The sequence below is a fragment of the Puntigrus tetrazona genome, unplaced genomic scaffold (assembly GCF_018831695.1).
Source record: "Puntigrus tetrazona isolate hp1 unplaced genomic scaffold, ASM1883169v1 S000001140, whole genome shotgun sequence".
NCBI classification, from domain to species: Eukaryota; Metazoa; Chordata; class Actinopteri; order Cypriniformes; family Cyprinidae; genus Puntigrus; species Puntigrus tetrazona.
The window spans coordinates 220251-242420 of NW_025048726.1; the positions used below are offsets into that span (position 1 = coordinate 220251).

The window sequence follows — 22170 nt, forward strand, 5'->3', positions numbered from 1 at the left end:
TTGCATATTTTAAGGTTTCCTCAGATTGATTGATTTCCTTGATTTGAGAAATTTACACAATAACAATGTCAGTTTCACACTTGAGTTTATTCTGATTTGAACTTTCATGGTATTCACAAGTTGGTCCAAGTATCTGTAAACAAAAACGTTTGTAAAAATTACATTTATATTATTTTACTTTTTTAACTCTAATCTAAAATTGAAACAATGAGGTCAATGTAATTGCAGTCTCATAGTTATGTTGGGCATATCCTACATTCACTCTTTGGTCTGCTATGGTTTAAAATCCAAATCGCATTCTCTCGTGTTCATAAAAGTGTGTAACACCCTTCCATACAGTGATCATAAAGTATGGGTAAAACTCACAAAACCTTCTCAGGGATTTGACGTAGAAGGTAATTTCATAAATGTTCCCAAAGCAGTCAGTAGTAGTGTTAAAACAGTCAGGTGCTGTAGACGGTGACTTTGTGACTGATCTCCTGAAGCAGTTCTTTCACAGCCTTATCCACATCCACCAGTTCATTGGCCTTGTCCTCCAGCAGCTTCTGATCTACATCATAGTTCTTCTCAGGATCTGAAAAACACAGACATATTGTTCTTTTAAGCGAGAACATTTAAAAAGTTAATGTTTTGTGATGGTTCTCTTCTAATGCTTTAATTAGAGATGCGTTATTGACATACTTTTTAGCAGCTGGAGTTTGTCGCTGGCCTGTAGCAGCCATGTTTTGGCTTCCTGTTGGAGTTTCTCTGCTCTTTCTTGGCCTCTGCCACTCCTTCTGCTTTCTGTGTGATCACCTGCTCGACACTACTGTACTTGTCCTTCAGCTCTGAATCCAGATCCTGCATAAACAGTCATGTATAGTATAGGTTACAAACCCACAACACTTCTTAGCAGAGATGACGTATCATATCCAGGTGATTCATGCACCTTTTGAGCTGCTCAGCAAGTGCAAGATGGCGCCGTTGAGGTCGGCTGCCGTCACGACCGCTCCGCAAAACTTTCTGTTTTTTTGTTAAGTATGTTTGTATTTTAAATAGTCTACGCTGTTTTCTTTATATAAGATGGCTATTACTACATATGACCGAGCCACTCTTATATCTATTGGTGTACAATGCACCCACCTTTCGCCGTTTTTAAACCCGGACCCATGTTGGCCGAGCGAGATCCTGTCGAAGACAAAAGGACGCGACCCGCACCGGCATCCACGAGGAAACGAGCCGCATCAGGAACAGGTTGAGGCACGCTCACGCCGCGCTCCCTACCTAGTGTCCTGTTAGCCAACGTCCAGTCTCTGGAAAACAAGCTCGATGACCTCAGGCAAGGATCAAGTTCCAGAGAGACATGGTGCGGGACTGCAACCTCCTCTGCTTCACCAAGACATGGCTGAACCCAGTGGTACGCCATACAACCGGCCGAGTTTTTCTCTGTTTACCGCATGGACAGAACAATGGAGTCGGGGAAGACAAGAGGAGGTGGAGTGTGTCTGATGGTGAACAATCGCTGGTGCGAGTTGTTTACCAACCCTCTCTCACGCTCCTGCACACCAAACCTGGAACTTCTGACCATCAATTGTCGCCCTTTCTATCTTCCACAAGAATTCAGCTCGGTCATAGTCAGTGCCGTTTATATTCCACCTCAAGCACGATCACCTAACATCACACCAGTCACAGCACCGGGACGCCGCACTCATTGTGATGGGGGATTTTAACAGTGCAAACCTCAAGCGCGCACCGCCAAACTTTCACCAGCAACTCACCTGCCCCACCAGGGGCGAAAGGACACTGGATCACTGCTACACACCCTTCATAGAGAGCTACAAGGCAAAATCATGCCCACCGTTTGGTAAATCGGACCATGACGCCATCTTCCTCGTGCCTGTTTACAAACAGAGGCTGAAACAGGAAGCCCCGGTACAGAGGGAGGTGTCACGCTGGTCTGACCATTCGGTGGCCGCTCTGCAGGACGCTTTGGATGACGCAGACTGGGCCATGTTCAGGTGTAGCTCCGAGGACGTCAACGTGTTCACAGAAGCAGTGATGGGATTCATCGGGAAACTAGCGGATGACACGGTAGAGAAAACAGTCATCAGGACGTTTCCCAACCAGAAGCCGTGGGTAAACCGTGGGTAAACTATCCACGACTCTCTGAGATCCCGCTCCGCAGCCTATAACACGGGGATAGTGTTACGAGCCTCCCCGTTTGTCTAGGGGGCACGCAAGGCTGTAACAAATAAAGTCTACAAAAACAAAAAAAAAACGTCGGACGGTCACATCAATCCCCTGATCCAGAAAAGCACAAACGCAGTCTTGAATAAATATCTTTCATTTATTTAAGAACAGATGAATAACAGAGGAAGCAAATCTTCAGGAGAGGGCAAGGCCAACATAATAAACAAACTACAAACTACAAACTACAAAATATAAATAACCTACTCAAACGAAAATAAATAAATAACAGAGTCTTACCTTAGATATTTAATCTCTCCCTGAAACAGTCTACAGTCCCCTCGTGTTTCAAACAGTCCATCATTGTTCCTGTGCCGAAGAAACCTCTTGCCTCTTGCCTGAATGATTACCGCGCAGTTCTGACGACGGTAGAGATGAAGTGCTTTGAGAGACTCGTCAGAGACTTCATCACCGCATCACTACCGGACACACTCGACCCACTACAATTCGCCCACCGCCAGAACCGGTCTCACGGAGGATGCCATCACACACCTCCTCCACACAACCACGAGCCACCTGGATTTTAGAAAAGGGAACTATGTGAAATTGCTGTTCGTGGACTATAGTTCAGCGTTCAACACCATAGTTCCTCCACACTCACCTCGAAGTTGGAGGTCCTGGGACTCAGCCCATCCCTGCGTCACTGGATCACCAACTTCCTGACCGACAGACCACAAGCCGTGACGGATGGGAAAACACACCTCATCCTCCCTCACTCTCAGCACTGGAGCCCCTCAGGGTTGTGTTCTGAGCCCCTGTTGTACTCGCTGTACACACATGACTGTGTGGCCACTACAAACTCCATCACCATCATTAAATTTGCTGACGACACTGTCGTGGTGGGCCTGATATCCAACAACGATGAGATGGTCTACCTTCAGGAGAACAATCTGCTCCTGAACGTCAGAAAAACAAAGGAGTTAATAGTGGACTTCAGCACGAAGCAGGTGCGCTCTTACCATCCCATCATGATCAAAGGGGACCCGGTGGAGAGAGTGGACAGTTTTCGGTACCTGGGTGTTCACATCACGCAGGACCTGTCTTGGTCCTGTCACATCAACACCCTGGTGAAGAAGGTCCGGCAGCGTCTATACCATCTGAGGCGCTTTAAGGGACTTCAGACTCCCATCTCAGGTGCTCAGGAACTTTTACACCTGCACCATTGAGAGTGTCCTGACGGGAAACATCACCTCCTGGTTCGGGAACAGCACCATGCAGGACAGGCGAGCCCTTCAGAGGGTGGTGCGGTCAGCTGAGCGCACCACCCGCACTGACCTCCCTGTGCTGCAGCACATCTACAACAAGCGGTGCTGTACCAGGGCCAGGAAGATCGTGGAAGACCTCGGCCATCCCAACAATGGACTTCTTTCTGTTGCGTTAAGGAAAGCACTTTCGTTCCCTGAAGGCAAACACAGAGAGAATGAGGAGGAGCTTCTTCCCGCAGGCCATTCGAGTCTGAACCAGAGAACACCCAGCGCCTAATCACCGGGATTCCCATGTTCACCCTCTTTCCCCAGATACCCACTTACAACTGGACAATCAATCAATCAATCATTTTTATTTATATAGCGCTTTTAACAACACAGGTTGCATCAAAGCACTGTACAGTATAATGACAGGGATATATAGTGACGAGAGTGACCAATTTCTTATTAAATGCAGAGACGGTCTCTGTAGTCAATTCAACGATAGTCACTAGAAGTTAAGTGTCCCCAACCAAGCAAGCCAGAGGCGACAGCGGCAAGGAAACAAAACCCCATGCATATAGAATGGAGAAAAAAAAACCTTGGGAGAAACCAGACTCAGTTGGGGTCAGTTCTCCTCTGACCGGACGCCCAGCACTTAACCTCCAGTTCAATTTTAAACGCAGCTGTGTCAGGTAGTGTAAATGAGTTAGTGTGTGCGTGTGTGTGTGTGTGCATCAGGATCTGGTGATCTGTCGACGGGCGCATCTAGGTTTTCTGGTCTCTGATGAACATAATCTCTGGGTGCTGATCCACCATCTAGTCTGGATACAAACTGTGAAAACAGATTGAGAAAGAAACAGGACTAATATTAGCGTAGATGCCATTCTTTTACGATGTCACAAGTACATCGTATTTTAGGAGTAGTGTTCCCGGTTCCAGCAAATCTAAGTAATGCAGCCTAAAAATCCTTTAACGGATTTGAATAATAAAAGGTGTGTTGGTGTGTTATGTGTAGGCTAAGTTAAAAGATGTGTCTTTAATCTAGATTTAAACTGGCAGAGTGTGTCTGCTTCCCGAACAGAGTTAGGGAGATTGTTCCAGAGTTTAGGTGCTAGATAGGAAAATGATCTGCCGCCCGCAGTTGATTTTGATATTCTAGGTATTATCAAATGGCCAGAGTTTTGAGAACGCAGCGGACGTGCAGGACTATAATGTGATAAGAGCTCGCTCAAGTATTGAGGAGCTAAACCATTCAGGGCTTTATAGGTAATTAATAGGATTTTAAAATCTATTCGATGTTTGATAGTGTTGACAGAACTGGGCTAATGTGATCATACTTCCTAGTTCTAGTAAGGACTCTGGCTGCTGCGTTTTGGACTAGCTTAAGTTTGTTTATTAAGCGTGCAGAACAACCACCCAATAAAGCATTGCAATAATCTAACCTTGAGGTCATAAACGCATGAATTAATATTTCTGCATTAGAGGTTGAAAGCATAGGTCGTAATTTAGATATATTTTTAAGATGGAAAAACGCAGTTTTACAGATGCTAGAAACATGATTTTCAAAGGAAAGATTGCGGTCAAACAGCACACCTAGGTTCCTAACTGATGATGAAGAATTAACAGAGCAGCCATCAAGTGATAGGCTGTGTTCTAGATTATATATGTGGGGTTTTAGGTCCAATTATTAGCACCTCTGTTTTTTCAGAATTTAACATTAAGAAGTTACTCATCATCCAGCTTTTATATCGACTATGCATTCTGTTAGATTCTCAATTTGGTGTGTATCACCAGGCTGCGCTGAAATATAGAGCTGAGTATCATCAGCATAGCAGTGAAAGCTAACACCATGACTCCTGATAATATCTCCCAGAGGTAACATGTAAAGGTTGAAAAGTAACGGTCCTAGCACTGAGCCTTGAGGAACTCCATATTTCACTTTTGATCGATATGATACCTCCACATTCAGTGCTACAAACTGATAGCGGTCAGACAGATATGATGTAAACCATGCTAAGGCGCTTCCTCTAATGCCAACATAGTTTTCTAGTCTATCCAAGAGAATGTTGTGATCGATAGTATCGAATGCTGCGCTAAGATCTAATAGCACTAATAACGAGATAAAACCACGATCAGATGATAGAAGCAGGTCATTAGTAACTCTCTAATGAGAGCAGTCTCAGTACTATGGTACGGTCTAAAACCTGATTGGAAATCCTCACAGACACCATTTTTTCTAAAAAGGAATACAGTTGTGAGGATACTACCTTTCTAGTATCTTTGACAGAAAAGGGAGATTAGAGATTGGTCTGTAATTTACTAAGTCTTTGGGACAATTACACTGGACAATACTCCACTAGTCACTTTACATTGGACATTTACACAGCCACTTTATATTTTATACTTTATTTTATTTTTTACCTTTTATACTTTGTACACTTCTTCGTATATATATATTTTTTATATTTTATATTTTTCGTTTTCTATTCCGGACGCTGGAAGGTTGTAAAAACATTTCACTGCATGTCGTACCATGTATGTATGTGTATGTGACAAATCAAATTTGAATTTGAATTTTTGAAGTGCCTTGATGCTGTCCGCCTCTTTCTCTGTGCTGTTCGCGCTGGTGGAGGTGTTGAGTGCCTTTTCTTTCAGCAAAGCTACATCGCTTTCCAACTTCAGCAGCCTTCGAGCGGTGTTACTCAGTTTTAGCTCCAAGTCCAACGCATTTTAAACAAAAGAGTCACAAATTGCTTCAAAGATCAAGTCCAAATTACTAATGACTAAAGAATGGCTAAAACGGTCCCCTTTGGAACCAATGGCTAGAAATGTAGACTTACGGAGACCAGCAGGTCTTATGCTCCCTTGATGTCAGCGCTGGCCTGTTTCAGAGCCTCGGTCACTGAACTCTGGGCGCGCTCAGCCTGCTGCAAGGCCTCCTTCACCATCTCAGAGGTGTCTTTCACATCCGTCGCCTCCTTTCTGTGAAAACCAGACAATATACAAACATTTACATTCATTTCCAGTTATTATTGTCATTTGACTGCACAGACACTACATTTTACTTTACTATTCTCCTGTTTGATACTCTTAAGTGCTTTGACACAATCTGTATTGTTAAAAGCGCTATATAAATACAGTTAACAATGAACCGGTCAGTAGGTGGCAATGCTACCACATTCCACAGATATGGTACATTTTAGTGAAGTGCTTCTCAACCAGAATCCCACTCAAAATTGCTCATTCCAAAAATAGTTTTTCCTTCACGTCAGATTTTTCTACTAAATGTTTTTGCTTTCGACAATTATTTGTACGACAAAGAAGTCTTGTACTACGCCTTAATTAAAAATGCTATAAAGACATGATTTCTATTTTCCTCTGATACTTTTTGTTCCAGTCAATTTTCACATTTTAATGATTTAGAAAACATTATTTCATGCCTATTTTTGTTTATAAATACCTGAAGGCAAATACATATCTATAAATAGATGTACTCCCGACAGCCGCAGATTCTCTCTCTCTCTCTTTCTGTCCTTCTTTTATTCCTTTCTTTACTCTTTCTTTCTTCAGGGAAACTGACAGAATTAAACTGACCGTACATAAAGAGCGAGAGATATGTTGCCATATAATATTCTCCATAAACTCTTGCACAATGACTTCCTCACAACACTCACACATGCATCAAAAACAGAATTGTGATAAACTCCAAAACAATTGCCTGATATTAACACAAAAATATCAGAATTCAGAGGAATTTAGTCATTTCTTCAGCTCTGGAATGGGATTCGTGCTGTAAAGGCTTTTAACAAGTGGGTTTAATGAGGGTTTAACAAGTCAGGGATAAGGTTACCTTTCTGATCTTCTTTGTGAGGCCAGCATCGTCACATTTATTAATTCGAAGTGTTTTAAAAGAAACCTTAACACTTACACAGCTTACTGCTAAATGAGCAAATAATGTCAGATCATTTCAAACCTGCTGTTTTTTTCTATTTGTATTTCACACACACTCAAAAATGAAGGTACAAAAGCTGTCACTGGGCGGTACGTTTTTAAAAAATACACTTTTGTACCTATTAGGTTGTCACACGTGTGGACTCTTTTGTTGTTGTTTTGTCTTCTCCCATGTGTTCAGTGTCACCTACTTTCTATTAATTGTCTAACTGTGTCTTGTTAATTTAGTCAATTCCTGTGTGTATTTAAGTTCCAGTTTGCTTCTGTTTAATCGTCAGTTCTCGTCTTTAATGCGTGTGGTCCTTTTTGTCCTGCCTGCTTGCAGCTATATTGCTATTTTGTTCGTTTTTAGAGGATTAAAACTGTTTTAGTTTATTTTTCTCATTGAGTGCTCCTTCTCGCAAACCACACCGTGACATAGGCTCAAATATGTACCTTTACGAACTAATATGTACCTTTTAAGCTACCAAATGGACCCTTTAGGTACAAACATGTCCCTTTTAAAAATCTACCGCCCCAGTGACAGCTTTTGTACCTTTATTTCCAAGAGTGTATTTGCACTAAAAGGTATAATATACAGTATTATCATAATTCACTGTGTTCCTGTCATAATCCTTAGAAATAGCAGAATGTATCGCTTAAAGTGCAACATAACAAACAAATACACACATTAACCCTCTGTCCACTAAAAGACACTGCAATCATCTGCAAACGTACAGGCTTTATTCAAATATATTTACACTAAATGTATAATTGAAATTACATTTCATTATATGACCAAATTAATTTACAAAACCACAAGCTGGTTTTAGACAGCACAGACTCCTTTTGCAAACCAACTAAAAATCTATTACATCTAAACATGAATAAATATGAATTATATGTACAATTTAGTGTCTAGTGCCTCGGTCTGTTCCTCTTATTTACACAATGTCCCATTTCTCCCTTTTTCTCTCTCTACTCTCATTCTGAAAAACACGCTTTAGCTAAAAACCCCAATCTCTATCTGATCTCAGGCTCTGGTTTCTGCTGGTGCTGTGTGTTCAGCTCCTCCAGGATCCACACAGAGCCCCTCACCGGACTGAAGGTGACCAGGAAGCAGTTCTCCGCACTTCCTGTGTCACTCCTGCTCTCCCTATACAAACAGTCGAAAAGCATTGATCTAGACTGATCCCAACGACACAATCCAGCCGTGACTCTGCTGTGATTCAGAAAGTGTGTGTCACTGGCCTTACACCTGTTCAGTTTAACCAGGGTGGCTCTCAATGTCCTCTAAACTGGGCGGTCTGATGCCGATGCACTGAGACACCAGCGAATCAGCTGACGGCACTCTGTTACACACAACACAGTCTTCAGCAACACAAAAGCACACGCTTCACCTGGATCTGGGCGTGACGTCTGTCTCTTGCCTGTAGACAGCTCTCTAGGGAAGGTCAGCCTGCTTTTGAGGTGACCCTGCGTGCTCCTCTGAAGGGGAAACAGCCGCACAGGATGCTGTAGAGCGTCACCCGACCGACCAAACCGTGGCCGGTCCTGCGTGATATAGCGGTGCTGCCGAAACCACTCAGGAGGGGCGTATTCAAGAGTGCCTGAGAGACACAACAAGACCACAAACGTCCGATCAAAATCTTCCCTTTGCTGTTCACAAACGCATCACTGCAGTGAGATCAAAGCAACCTGCAAAGTGTCGGTAGGCCGAGTCTTGCAGCAGATCTCCACAGCCGAAGTCCAGCAGCTTGATGTCGTGTGACTCAGTGGAGATCAGCAGGTTCTCCGGTTTGACGTCCCGGTGCAGGACTCCGCGGCTCTCGCAGTGTTTCAGCGCCGTGATCAGCTGCAGCAGGACTTTCTTGGCCAGAGTCTCCTCCAGACATCCGTTCTCCTCGCAGAAACTCTGGAGATCTTGGCAAGGAACGGGACGCTCAGGATCATGGTGTAGCGTCTGCGATGGTCGAACCACTCCAGCAGCTGCAGGACGTTTGGGCAGGCAGGAGCCGAATTGACCAGGGTCATCAACGCCACCTCCAGCGGCAGCAGACCTGACCTTCCTGCAGAGACCAAAGATCCGTTACATCCAGAGCTGAATGCAGATTCACAACAGATTCACCTTCAACTCACCACTTTCAGCTTCTCAGGCGTCCTGCTTTTGCAAACGTACTTGATGGCAACCTGTGAACAGATCAACCGCAGGAAATCACGCCTTCACTGATATCGCCAACTCTAAAAGCTGTTTGAAGGAGGCAGGGAAGGAAACGTCTTACTGGCAGTCTGTCGGACCTGCGTATCCCAGCATGCACCGAGCCGAATCCACCTCGGCCCAGCAATGGGCCCTTGGCATACGCTTCTGAAACGCACAAGAACATGTATAAACAGAACATTTTCTATTAATAACTGAGTCATGACATCTTTGATAATCCTGACCTCTGCGGGAGCGTTTGGCTGGTCTTGTGTTGGAGGTGGGCGGCCCTTCATCCTCCCGGCCGCCGCTCTGCCGCTTCCTCTTCCTGTGAGGCTGATCTGTGGACACAGAAACAGCCAGGTCAGAAGGCAGAGGCGCGATGTATCCTGGTAGCTCTTGGCTCAGGGGCTGCTCTGGGTCACGATCACCAGAGCCTCGTCTCCCATCCTCCTGAGCAGCCGTCTGAGAGATAGCAGCGCTCCTGGATCTGGAGCGGCCCGAGGCTGAAATATTACACACTTACAATACTTCATACTGTTTTATTAACAGTCAATAATCAAAACCTTATTTAGCACAGTTTATCTGTCACGTGGAACAAGACACGCATCACTTAACTTCAATATAACAGGTTGCACAAGCTGTCAAACAATGCACATACCAATAATAAATATCCTAAAATAATCCATTAAAAACATACCTCGTCTTTCGTCCGAGTGAGCCATTGACGACTTCCTCCAAACTCCAAATAGGAGAAAAAAAGAAAATGTATAAAATAAAATGAAATACAATAACAATACAAGACACAACTGCAGTAATAAGTTTAGTTATAGAACAAATAACAGTTTAAAACTCTTCTCCAAGAAAATCCGCTGATCTCCGTCTGAAATAAAAGTCTTCTTCTCGAATCCTCCGATGAGCTTCAGAAAGCAACAAGATCTGATCAGAAAATACTCAAATGTCTCCTCGTCTCACAACCAACAGATAGCGATGGGTTCGAGTGTTTATATATTCAGGCGGAACTCATAACACACGTCGCTATAGCAACTAAGACGCGAATCACGCCGCGCGCTTACGTCAGTTCCGCATCGCTCGTACATCTCAGCACGAGTTGAATATTTATGCAATTATTCATTTCTTTTTAAATTAAATTTTTATAATAGATTTCATTTTAATTATTTAACTGTTTTAAAAACAGCTTTAAATGACAATTCAAGGAGTTTCATTTGCAAGATTTCATACAACAGTTCAATAAACGACGCTGATATTAAATGACTTACATTGTATGACTGCAACACTTTTTCATGATTTCGCTCTGCTTCGTCAAAGAAAATAGTTTTAAATGAGTTTGGTTTATGCATGAATGTGCGTTTTTAAACGAACGAGTCAATGATTCAGTTAGACACTCATTAAGAACAGACTCCTGAATGAATCAGTCTTTTGAACGAATCATTTGAACTATGATTCGCTGTTTTAGTTTCAATTGTAAAATACTATTTGAGTTATTTTAATACTTATTTTAATATATATATAGGCCATCGTAAAATATGCTACTGTATGAACTACACTGCAAAAAAACTGCTGTTCTTGTTTAGATTTGTTTCATTGTTGTCCAGCCAAAATATTCAAAAAATCTTCAATTAGAGGGATTTTCAAGACTGACAGACTTTTCAAGAAAAATCTCTCACTTAATTTTGACTCACTTTTTCTTAAAAGGAAGCAATAATTATAGTATATATTTTTATTTTTCTATTTTTATTTTTGCTGTGTTGCACATTTTATATTTTGTATATTGTACATAATTCTCTTTATATCTGTCTTGTCTTGTTATCGTGTTGCACTGTAGAGTTTTTGTCACTAAAACAAATTCCTCGTATGTGCAAACATACCTGGCAATAAAGTGATTCTGATTCTGATTCTGATCATTTTGATTTCTAGATATTTTTTTCCGGAAACGTATGTAAGAAAAAAGCATATTTTGCAGTTCGGCAACAAAAACAAAATTGGTCATAAAATTGAAAAACAGAAGGGGAAGGACTAAAAAGGAAGTCCAGCTATTCTTGTCTGGTGACCATCTGTTAAAAATGAGCATAAATTATATTATTATTTGGTAAGCTATTGTCACTTTTAATATGGGGTGTAAGCTGTTTTGTCTGTCATTACAAATGTCCCTATAGTGAAGTTTGCTGATATGATCAAACCAGTGTGCTTTAAAAATAAATAAAATAAACTGAGCTGCATTAAAACACAATGGAGCTCAGCAAGAGTTTTCTGCTTGTAATTATGGAAATTGCTTGATTTATTGACTTGTCTCTAAGGATCCTCGCTCTTACAATACTAAACACAATGAAAATGAATTGACTTTGAAAGACACAGACCTTGTTTATGTCTGTGTTGTGGTTTGTGATGGTGACCCCGAGACCTTTTGTACGCTGCCATCTAGTGGTCGTTTTATGTTGTTGACATTTTTGCGGTTGATATTCATTTTAGTAGAGTTGCATAATGTATTGTTGAAATTAGCACAAATGAATATAGAGCCAATTCATTTATTTATTTATTTAAAAGTTTTGCCATAAAACAACATATATTGACATTTGTATTTCATATTAAAATCAGTCTACAGTAAAATGTACTACAGATTCACTCAGAAACTGCATTTGTTGTAACGACTTGTGGATGTAGCTTCAAATAATTCTATTAAGATACATTGGGTATTAACATAGCCTGTTTTCGTTGTCCTATAGGCTTTCTAAATTTCTAAATCATTAACATTCCATTTTAAAATGAACAATATCATAAATTCATTTACATGAACCTATAACACGCATATATTCTTTATTCTCACATTTACTGAACTTCTAGAACATAGAAGGATACTCTATTTTATTTAATTTTTCCTGGTGCTTCTTACATGGCTGAATAAATTCAAATGTAATATAGGTTAAGATTAAAATACATCTGCAGTATAAAGGAAACACAAATTAGGGCTTAGCGTCTTTCCATTAACATCAAACAGTAAACGCATAAGTGTTTAGGGGTCATTATTTAAGAAAAATAATTCGAAAAAGGTATTGCAGCAGAAAAGCAAACTTCAAAAACCTGTTCTAAAATTATGTTATTACTATAGGTAAATGTTGTAAGGTACGGGTAAGGTTTGTTGAATAAAGGTTTGTGTTGTAGAATACAGTTAGGTCCTGCAGAATACAGGTAAGGTTTGTTGAATAAAGGTTAGTGTTGTACAGTACAGGTAAGTCCTATAGAGTACAGATAAGTTCTGTAGCATACAAGTAAGGTTTGTTGACTAAAGATAAGTGTTTTAGAGTACAGGTACAATTTGTTGACTGAAGGTAAATGTTGTAGAATACAGGTAAGGTTTGTTGACTGAAGGTCAGTGTTTTAGAGTACGAGTAAGGTTATCTTCTTGAAGAGGGGGAACCCCACTGTCCTGCCGGGACGATGGCAGCCGGGTATTCGATGGACGCGTGGGAGAAGTGGCGTCTCGTGTGCTTGGCACCTCTTTCCGTGGAGGATATTGAAGATATCTTTCATTTCGGAACTTTGATTACGGGGCTATTGCTGATCGGATTGGGCATAGCCCTGGTATATCGACAAATTGAGAGAACGAGGGCAGCTGTCCACAGCCCCACAAGGCTGCCTGGAATAACTGAAGTAGTGGGCAGATCTGTCGGGACTCAGACTGTGGTTGTAAACCGCACTTTGGATAACATCATGGGAAGCTCGAGGCTTTGCATCGAAAAATGGATCAATTTGGGGACCACAATGGACAATAGAGTTGTTCGGGTAAACTGCTTACGACTACTCGCACCAAGCCTAAACAAATTCCATTCCTATCTGGTTTCGACTCCCTCTACCATGCACTGCTGGAAAAACAACTCCCCCGGTAGATCACGGCAGTGAAGACGCTCTCGCACTCCTCACTCCCACCTTTCCGCCTGCCTGGCAGACAGGTCTGGATCAACGCTGCATTGACGGCTGCCAGAGAAGGATGACTGCTCGCCAGTGGAGGATCCCAATGACCCAGAGACTTTACATTGTTTTACATGTTGTCAAAGTGTCTAAACTATCTTCTTCTATTGCTGAGGTGTTTTTTTTCCCGTTATCACACTGTGGTCCTGTCATGAGTGAGGGGTCTGAGGCGTGCGGATCCATATGCAGGCTTTTATTAAACGAAGGCATGGTCATAGCAGGCAGGCGTCAAACAGGGCAAACAGATGTATAGGAGGCGAGGCAATAACAAAATCCAGAAACAGGCGATGGTCAGGTCAGGCAGCAAACAATCAGAAAACCGAAAAACAGACAGGGTCAAAACCAGGGAACTCAGAAACAATAATCCACGAACGATCTAACAAAGAAACAGGCGAAACAATGCAACCTGCAGGTGAGTGGCTTGCTACAGTTTTTATAGTCCTGGAACAGGAAGTAGCAGCAGAGGGAGTGATCGCAGATCACCCAGGGGTAAGAGCCCCCTCTTCTGGCTTGGTGACATAGCCCCCCTCCTAGGAGCGACTCCTGGCACTCCATAAAACAAACAAAAAACACTGTGAGCTTGGGAGGGGGTTCCAGGAGGGGGTCAGCAAACGGAGTCCAAGGAGGAAGAGATGGAGGGAGGAGCCAGGGAGAAAACAGGAGGAGTCCGGAGCGGGAGGCGATCCAGAGCCCAGCCATGATGGTCAGTGGTGGAGCCGACGGAGGGAGGAGCCATGGAGAGGTAACTGTCATCGACTCCATGGGGCCGACCGATGGCAGCGGAGCTGGTGGTCGAGGAGACTGAGGCGGAGGCGGAGAGCCGAAGAGCCAGGGTGACACAGAGGCGCTGGAGGTCCTAGGCGACACCGCAGGCTTCGGCAACTGATGCGGAGACGGGGGACGAGAAGGACGCGGTGAAGCCAGAGGACTGAGGTGGAGCCGGGGGGAGGGAGGAGCCTGACAGAGCCGGAGGGATGGAGGGACGAGGCGAAGCTGGAGGAGTGGAATCCTGAGGCGACGGATGGTCGACGACCGACCAAGCGTAGCTGGAGAGACGATGGAGCCTGGTGGAGCTGGTGGACTGACGGAGCACGGTGGAGAGGAGGGAGCTAGAAGCCCAGGGGGAGCCGATGGGTCTACAAGCCGAGGTGGAGTCTGGGACTCGGAGGCGGAACGATGAAGCGAGGGATCCTTCACCCACGGCGGCGATGGAGACTGGCAGACCCGTGGTGAGCTCCAGGTGGAGGGCAGAGGATGAGTGCAGGGGCTGCTGGGATCCATCGACGACGTGTAGCAAGGGTGGGAGGGTGGGATAACTTGAGGTTTTGCACGCGGCGCGGGCACTGGAGGCTTTGCGGCAGGTGGCCATCTTGGGAAGCGGCTCTGGGCAGGCGGCGGCCATCTTGGGAGCGCGCTCTGGGCAGGCGGCGGCCATCTTGGGAAGTGGCTCTGGGCAGGCGGCGGCCATCTTGGGCAGCAGCTCGGGGAAGCGGCCATCTTGGGCAGCGGCTCTGGGAAGAAGCGGCCATCTTGGGCAGCGGCTCTGGGAAGAAGCGGCCATCTTGGGCAGCGGCTCTGGGAAGAAGGCGGTCATCTTGGTCAGCGCGCTCTGGGAAGAAGGCGGCCATCTTGGGCAGCGGCTCTGGGAAGGCAGCCATTACTGGAGTTGATGCTGTATCCTTTTCCTCCTCAACACCCAACGTGAAAGCTGACCCCACAGTCACTAAACCGAACTCAATAAACTGTGCAAGCGACTCACGTGGACCCTCACGAACAAGTTTTGTCTTGAGTGGCTGATTTACTCCCTCATGATACAACTCAATCAATAAGCAGTCAGGTATGTCAGAGAGGTAAGCCATGTCCAGAAACTCTTGAGTATAATCCTCAATTGATCGAGTGCCTTGCTTGAGGGCCAATAAACGTCTAGCGAGGGTCCTACCTGGACATGGATCAGGTGAAAAGCCGCTGGATCCTGGTGTGAGGTTGCATTCTGTCATGAATGAGGGCCTGAGGCGTGCGGATCCATATGCAGGCTTTTATTAAACGAAGGCATGGTCATAGCAGGCAGAGGCGTCAAACAGGGCAAACAGATGTATAGGAGGCGAGGCAATAACAAAATCCAGAAACAGGCGATGGTCAGGTCAGGCAGCAAACAATCAGAAAACCGAAAAACAGACAGGGTCAAAACCAGGGAAATCAGAAACAATAATCCACGAACGATCTAACAAAGAAACAGGCGAAACAATGCAACCTGCAGGCGGTGGCTTGCTACAGTTTTATAGTCCTGGAACAGGAAGTAGCAGCAGAGGGTGTGATCGCAGATCACCCAGGGTGTAAGAGCTCCTCTGCTGGCTTGGTGACAGGTCCCCTAGGAGCACAGTCTGGGTTTGTTTGTTTTTTTTCTCGCCTCACCCTTCCTCATGTAAATGCTGTACTTCCTTATTTCTGTCATCCCATCATGTCTAACCCCATCTTGTATCTGGATGTGGATGGGATGATGGCTAAAGCATTTCACTACATGTCATTACTACGTATGTCTGTGTATGTGACCAATGGAATTTGAATTTGATTTGATTTGATTTGATTTGACTAAAGGTAAGTCCTGTAGAATACAGGAAAGGTTTGTTGAATGAAGCTAAGTGATTTAGAAAACAGGTAAGTCCTGTGGAATAGATGTAAGGCTTGTTGAATTAAGGTAAGTAATTTAGAAAACAGGTAAGTCCTCTAGAATACAGGTAACGTATGTTGACTAAAGGTAAGAGTACAGGTACAGCTTGTTAACTAAAGGTAAGTCCTGTAGAATGCAGATTAGGTCTGTTGATTAAAGGTAAGTCCAGTAGAATACATGTAAGATTTGTTGAATGAAGGTAAGTGATTTAGAAAACAGGTAAGTCCTGTAGAATACAGGTATGCTTTCTAGACTAAAGGTAAGTGTTTTAGAGTACAAGTAAGGTCTGTTGAGTTAAGATATGTCCTCTAGAATACAGGTAAAGTTTGTTGACTAAAAGTAAGTCTCATAGAATACAGGTAAGGTTTGTTGAATAAAAGTAGGTGTTTGGCAAAAAAATCATATTTAATGTGTCCAAAAGCAGTCTAAAGAGATAAAGACAGATAAAAGACTGAAGTAAATGCATGTAAACACAAATGTAAATGTATCTTTATACACTATATTGACAAAAGTTTTGGGTCACCCACTTCCAATAAACAGGTTGAACTACTTTATTATTAATTTTATCATTAAATTTAGTATGTATTTATTATTATAATATCCATGAGTACAAATCGTAATGTTAAAGCATACAATGATGTTCTAGGGAATTGTGGATACAGATTTATGGACAGGACTCTAACATGACAATGCCTCTGTGTATAAGGCAAGTTTAAATAACAAATGATTGATTGAGTCACTGTGGAAGATCTTGACTGTTCTTCATAAAGCCTGATCCCAGCTGAACACTTCTGAGTGTGCGAGTTTAAATAACGCAGCTGTAACGTAGTAACAAACACAACACGACTGGTGTCTGATTCAGAAGCAAATCCACAAGAGCACAAGAACAATGTCAGAGCTGTAGCCCAAGACTGATGATACACAGGGCAATTGAGAATAGGTAACAGATCTTTATCTGGATCGTTTAGATCAGTCTGCGGGCTCCATGTATCATCAGTCTGCGAGCCTCATTGCTTCAGGACAGGTCCAGCTCCAGTCTACAGCCATGATCCCGGTCCATATCAGTGTCATTTTCCAGCAATAAAACCAACAACTGAAAATAAACAAATGTAAAAATATTTTGGAGTAAAGAGTGATTTTCTTTCACAATACACTTCAGTCTTCAGTGTTGTTTGCATATTTTAAGGTTTCCTCAGATTGATTGATTTCCTTGATTTGAGAAATTTACACAATAACAATGTCAGTTTCACACTTGAGTTTATTCTGATTTGAACTTTCATGGTATTCACAAGTTGGTCCAAGTATCTGTAAACAAAAACGTTTGTAAAAATTACATTTATATTATTTTACTTTTTAACTCTAATCTAAAATTGAAACAATGAGGTCAATGTAATTGCAGTCTCATAGTTATGTTGGGCATATCCTACATTCACTCTTTGGTCTGCTATGGTTTAAAATCCAAATCGCATTCTCTCGTGTTCATAAAAGTGTGTAACACCCTTCCATACAGTGATCATAAAGTATGGGTAAAACTCACAAAACCTTCTCAGGGATTTGGCGTAGAAGGTAATTTCATAAATGTTCCCAAAGCAGTCAGTAGTAGTGTTAAAACAGTCAGGTGCTGTAGACGGTGACTTTGTGACTGATCTCCTGAAGCAGTTCTTTCACAGCCTTATCCACATCCACCAGTTCATTGGCCTTGTCCTCCAGCAGCTTCTGATCTACATCATAGTTCTTCTCAGGATCTGAAAAACACAGACATATTGTTCTTTTAAGCGAGAACATTTAAAAGTTAATGTTTTGTGATGGTTCTCTTCTAATGCTTTAATTAGAGATGCGTTATTGACATACTTTTTAGCAGCTGGAGTTTGTCGCTGGCCTGTAGCAGCCATGTTTTGGCTTCCTGTTGGAGTTTCTCTGCTCTTTTCTTGGCCTCTGCCACTCCTTCTGCTTTCTGTGTGATCACCTGCTCGACACTACTGTACTTGTCCTTCAGCTCTGAATCCAGATCCTGCATAAACAGTCATGTATAGTATAGGTTACAAACCCACAACACTTCTTAGCAGAGATGACGTATCATATCCAGGTGATTCATGCACCTTTTGAGCTGCTCAGCAAGTGCAAGATGGCGCCGTTGAGGTCGGCTGCCGTCCACGACCGCTCCGCAAAACTTTCTGTTTTTTTGTTAAGTATGTTTGTATTTTAAATAGTCTACGCTGTTTTCTTTATATAAGATGGCTATTACTACATATGACCGAGCCACTCTTATATCTATTGGTGTACAATGCACCCACCTTTCGCCGTTTTTAAACCCGGACCCATGTTGGCGGCGAGATCCTGTCGAAGACAAAGGGCGCGACCGCACCGGCATCCACGAGAAGCGAGCCGGCATCAGGAACAGGTTGAGGGCACGCTCACGCCGCTCCCCTACCTAGTGTCCTGTTAGCCAACGTCCAGTCTCTGGAAAACAAGCTCGATGACCTCAGGGCAGGATCAAGTTCCAGAGAGACATGGTGCGGGACTGCAACCTCCTCTGCTTCACCAAGACATGGCTGAACCCAGTGGTACGCCATACAACCGGCCGAGTTTTTCTCTGTTTACCGCATGGACAGAACAATGGAGTCGGGGAAGACAAGAGGAGGTGGAGTGTGTCTGATGGTGAACAATCGCTGGTGCGAGTTGTTTACCAACCCTCTCTCACGCTCCTGCACACCAAACCTGGAACTTCTGACCATCAATTGTCGCCCTTTCTATCTTCCACAAGAATTCAGCTCGGTCATAGTCAGTGCCGTTTATATTCCACCTCAAGCACGATCACCTAACATCACACCAGTCACAGCACCGGGGCCGCACTCATTGTGATGGGGATTTTAACAGTGCAAACCTCAAGCGCGCCGCCAAACTTTCACCAGCAACTCACCTGCCCCACCAGGGCGAAAGGACACTGGATCACTGCTACACACCCTTCATAGAGAGCTACAAGGCAAAATCATGCCCACCGTTTGGTAAATCGGACCATGGCGCCATCTTCCTCGTGCCTGTTTACAAACAGAGGCTGAAACAGGAAGCCCGGTACAGAGGGAGGTGTCACGCTGGTCTGACCATTCGGTGGCCGCTCTGCAGGACGCTTTGGATGACGCAGACTGGGCCATGTTCAGGTGTAGCTCCGAGGACGTCAACGTGTTCACAGAAGCAGTGATGGGATTCATCGGGAAACTAGCGGATGACACGGTAGAAAAACAGTCATCAGGGCGTTTCCCAACCAGAAGCCGTGGGTAAACCGTGGGTAAACTATCCACGACTCTCTGAGATCCCGCTCCGCAGCCTATAACACGGGGATAGTGTTACGAGCCTCCCGTTTGTCTAGAGGGCACGCAAGGCTGTAACAAATAAAGTCTAAAGTCTACAAAAACAAAAAAAAAAAAAACGTCGGACGGTCACATCAATCCCCTGATCCAGAAAAGCACAAACGCAGTCTTGAATAAATATCTTTCATTTATTTAAGAACAGATGAATAACAGAGGAAGCAAATCTTCAGGAGAGGCAAGGCCAACATAATAAACAAACTACAAACTACAAACTAAAAATATAAATAACCTACTCAAACGAAAATAAATAAATAACAGAGTCTTACCTTAGATATTTAATCTCTCCCTGAAACAGTCTACAGTCCCCTCGTGTTTCAAACAGTCCATCATTGTTCCTGTGCCGAAGAAACCTCTTGCCTCTTGCCTGAATGATTACCGCAGTTCTGGCGACGGTAGAGATGAAGTGCTTTGAGAGACTCGTCAGAGACTTCATCACCGCATCACTACCGGACACACTCGACCCACTACAATTCGCCCACCGCCAGAACCGGTCTACGGAGGATGCCATCACACACCTCCTCCACACAACCACGAGCCACCTGGATTTTAGAAAAGGGAACTATGTGAAATTGCTGTTCGTGGACTATAGTTCAGCGTTCAACACCATAGTTCCCTCCACACTCACCTCGAAGTTGGAGGTCCTGGGACTCAGCCCATCCCTGCGTCACTGGATCACCAACTTCCTGACCGACAGACCACAAGCCGTCTGGATGGGAAAACACACCTCATCCTCCCTCACTCTCAGCACTGGAGCCCCTCAGGGTTGTGTTCTGAGCCCCCTGTTGTACTCGCTGTACACACATGACTGTGTGGCCACTACAAACTCCATCACCATCATTAAATTTGCTGACGACACTGTCGTGGTGGGCCTGATATCCAACAACGATGAGATGGTCTACCTTCAGGAGAACAATCTGCTCCTGAGCGTCAGAAAAACAAAGGAGTTAATAGTGGACTTCAGCACGAAGCAGGTGCGCTCTTACCATCCCATCATGATCAAAGGGGACCCCGGTGGAGAGAGTGGACAGTTTTCGGTACCTGGGTGTTCACATCACGCAGGACCTGTCTTGGTCCTGTCACATCAACACCCTGGTGAAGAAGGCCCGGCAGCGTCTATACCATCTGAGGCGCTTAAGGGACTTCAGACTCCCATCTCAGGTGCTCAGGAACTTTTACACCTGCACCATTGAGAGTGTCCTGACGGGAAACATCACCTCCTGGTTCGGGAACAGCACCATGCAGGACAGGCGAGCCCTTCAGAGGGTGGTGCGGTCAGCTGAGCGCACCACCCGCACTGACCTCCCTGTGCTGCAGCACATCTACAACAAGCGGTGCTGTACCAGGGCCAGGAAGATCGTGGAAGACCTCGGCCATCCCAACAATGGACTCTTCTTTCTGTTGCGTTAAGGAAAGCGCTTTCCGTTCCCTGAAGGCAAACACAGAGAGAATGAGGAGGAGCTTCTTCCATGAGGCCATTCGAGTCTGAACCAGAGAACACCCAGCGCCTAATCACCGGGATTCCCATGTTCACCCCTCTTTCCCCAGATACCCACTTACAACTGGACAATTACACTGGACAATACTCCACTAGTCACTTTACATTGGACATTCACACAGCCACTTTATATTTTATACTTTATTTTATTTTTACCTTTTATACTTTGTACACTTCTTCGTATATATATATTTTTTTATATTTTATATTTTTCGTTTTCTATTCCGGCTGGAAGGTTGTAAAAACATTTCACTGCATGTCGTACCATGTATGTATGTGTGTGACAAATCAAATTTGAATTTGAATTTTTGAAGTGCCTTGATGCTGTCCGCCTCTTTCTCTGTGCTGTTCGCGCTGGTGGAGGTGTTGAGTGCCTTTTCTTTCAGCAAAGCTACATCGCTTTCCAACTTCAGCAGCCTTGAGCGGTGTTACTCAGTTTTAGCTCCAAGTCCAACGCATTTTAAACAAAAGAGTCACAAATTGCTTCAAAGATCAAGTCCAAATTACTAATGACTAAAGAATGGCTAAAACGGTCCCCTTTGGAACCAATGGCTAGAAATGTAGACTTACGGAGACCAGCAGGTCTTGCGTTCCCTTGATGTCAGCGCTGGCCTGTTTCAGAGCCTCGGTCACTGAACTCTGGGCGCGCTCAGCCTGCTGCAAGGCCTCCTTCACCATCTCAGAGGTGTCTTTCACATCCGTCGCCTCCTTTCTGTGAAAACCAGACAATATACAAACATTTACATTCATTTCCAGTTATTATTGTCATTTGACTGCACAGACACTACATTTTACTTTACTATTCTCCTGTTTGATACTCTTAAGTGCTTTGACACAATCTGTATTGTTAAAAGCGCTATATAAATCTGATTAACAATGAACCGGTCAGTAGGTGGCAATGCTACCACATTCCACAGATATGGTACATTTTAGTGAAGTGCTTCTCAACCAGAATCCCACTCAAAATTGCTCATTCCAAAAATAGTTTTTCCTTCACGTCAGATTTTTCTACTAAATGTTTTGCTTTACGACAATTATTTGTGACGACAAAGAAGTCTTGTACTACGCCTTAATTAAAAATGCTATAAAGACATGATTTCTATTTTCCTCTG

At 43.9% G+C, this 22170-nt stretch overlaps 1 long non-coding RNA gene and 1 pseudogene across 1 annotated transcript; both read right to left on the reverse strand.

Annotated features, from left to right (window-relative positions):
- Positions 1-434: 434 nt before the first annotated feature.
- LOC122341146 lies at positions 435-7292 on the reverse strand (annotated as a pseudogene).
- Positions 7293-17793: 10501 nt separating this feature from the next.
- On the reverse strand, positions 17794-21735 carry LOC122341135. The gene is made up of 3 exons (XR_006250429.1): positions 21629-21735; positions 18047-18206; positions 17794-17940 (listed from the first exon to the last, which is right to left on the reverse strand). It is a non-coding gene; the product is annotated as an uncharacterized LOC122341135 (long non-coding RNA).
- Positions 21736-22170: the final 435 nt, after the last annotated feature.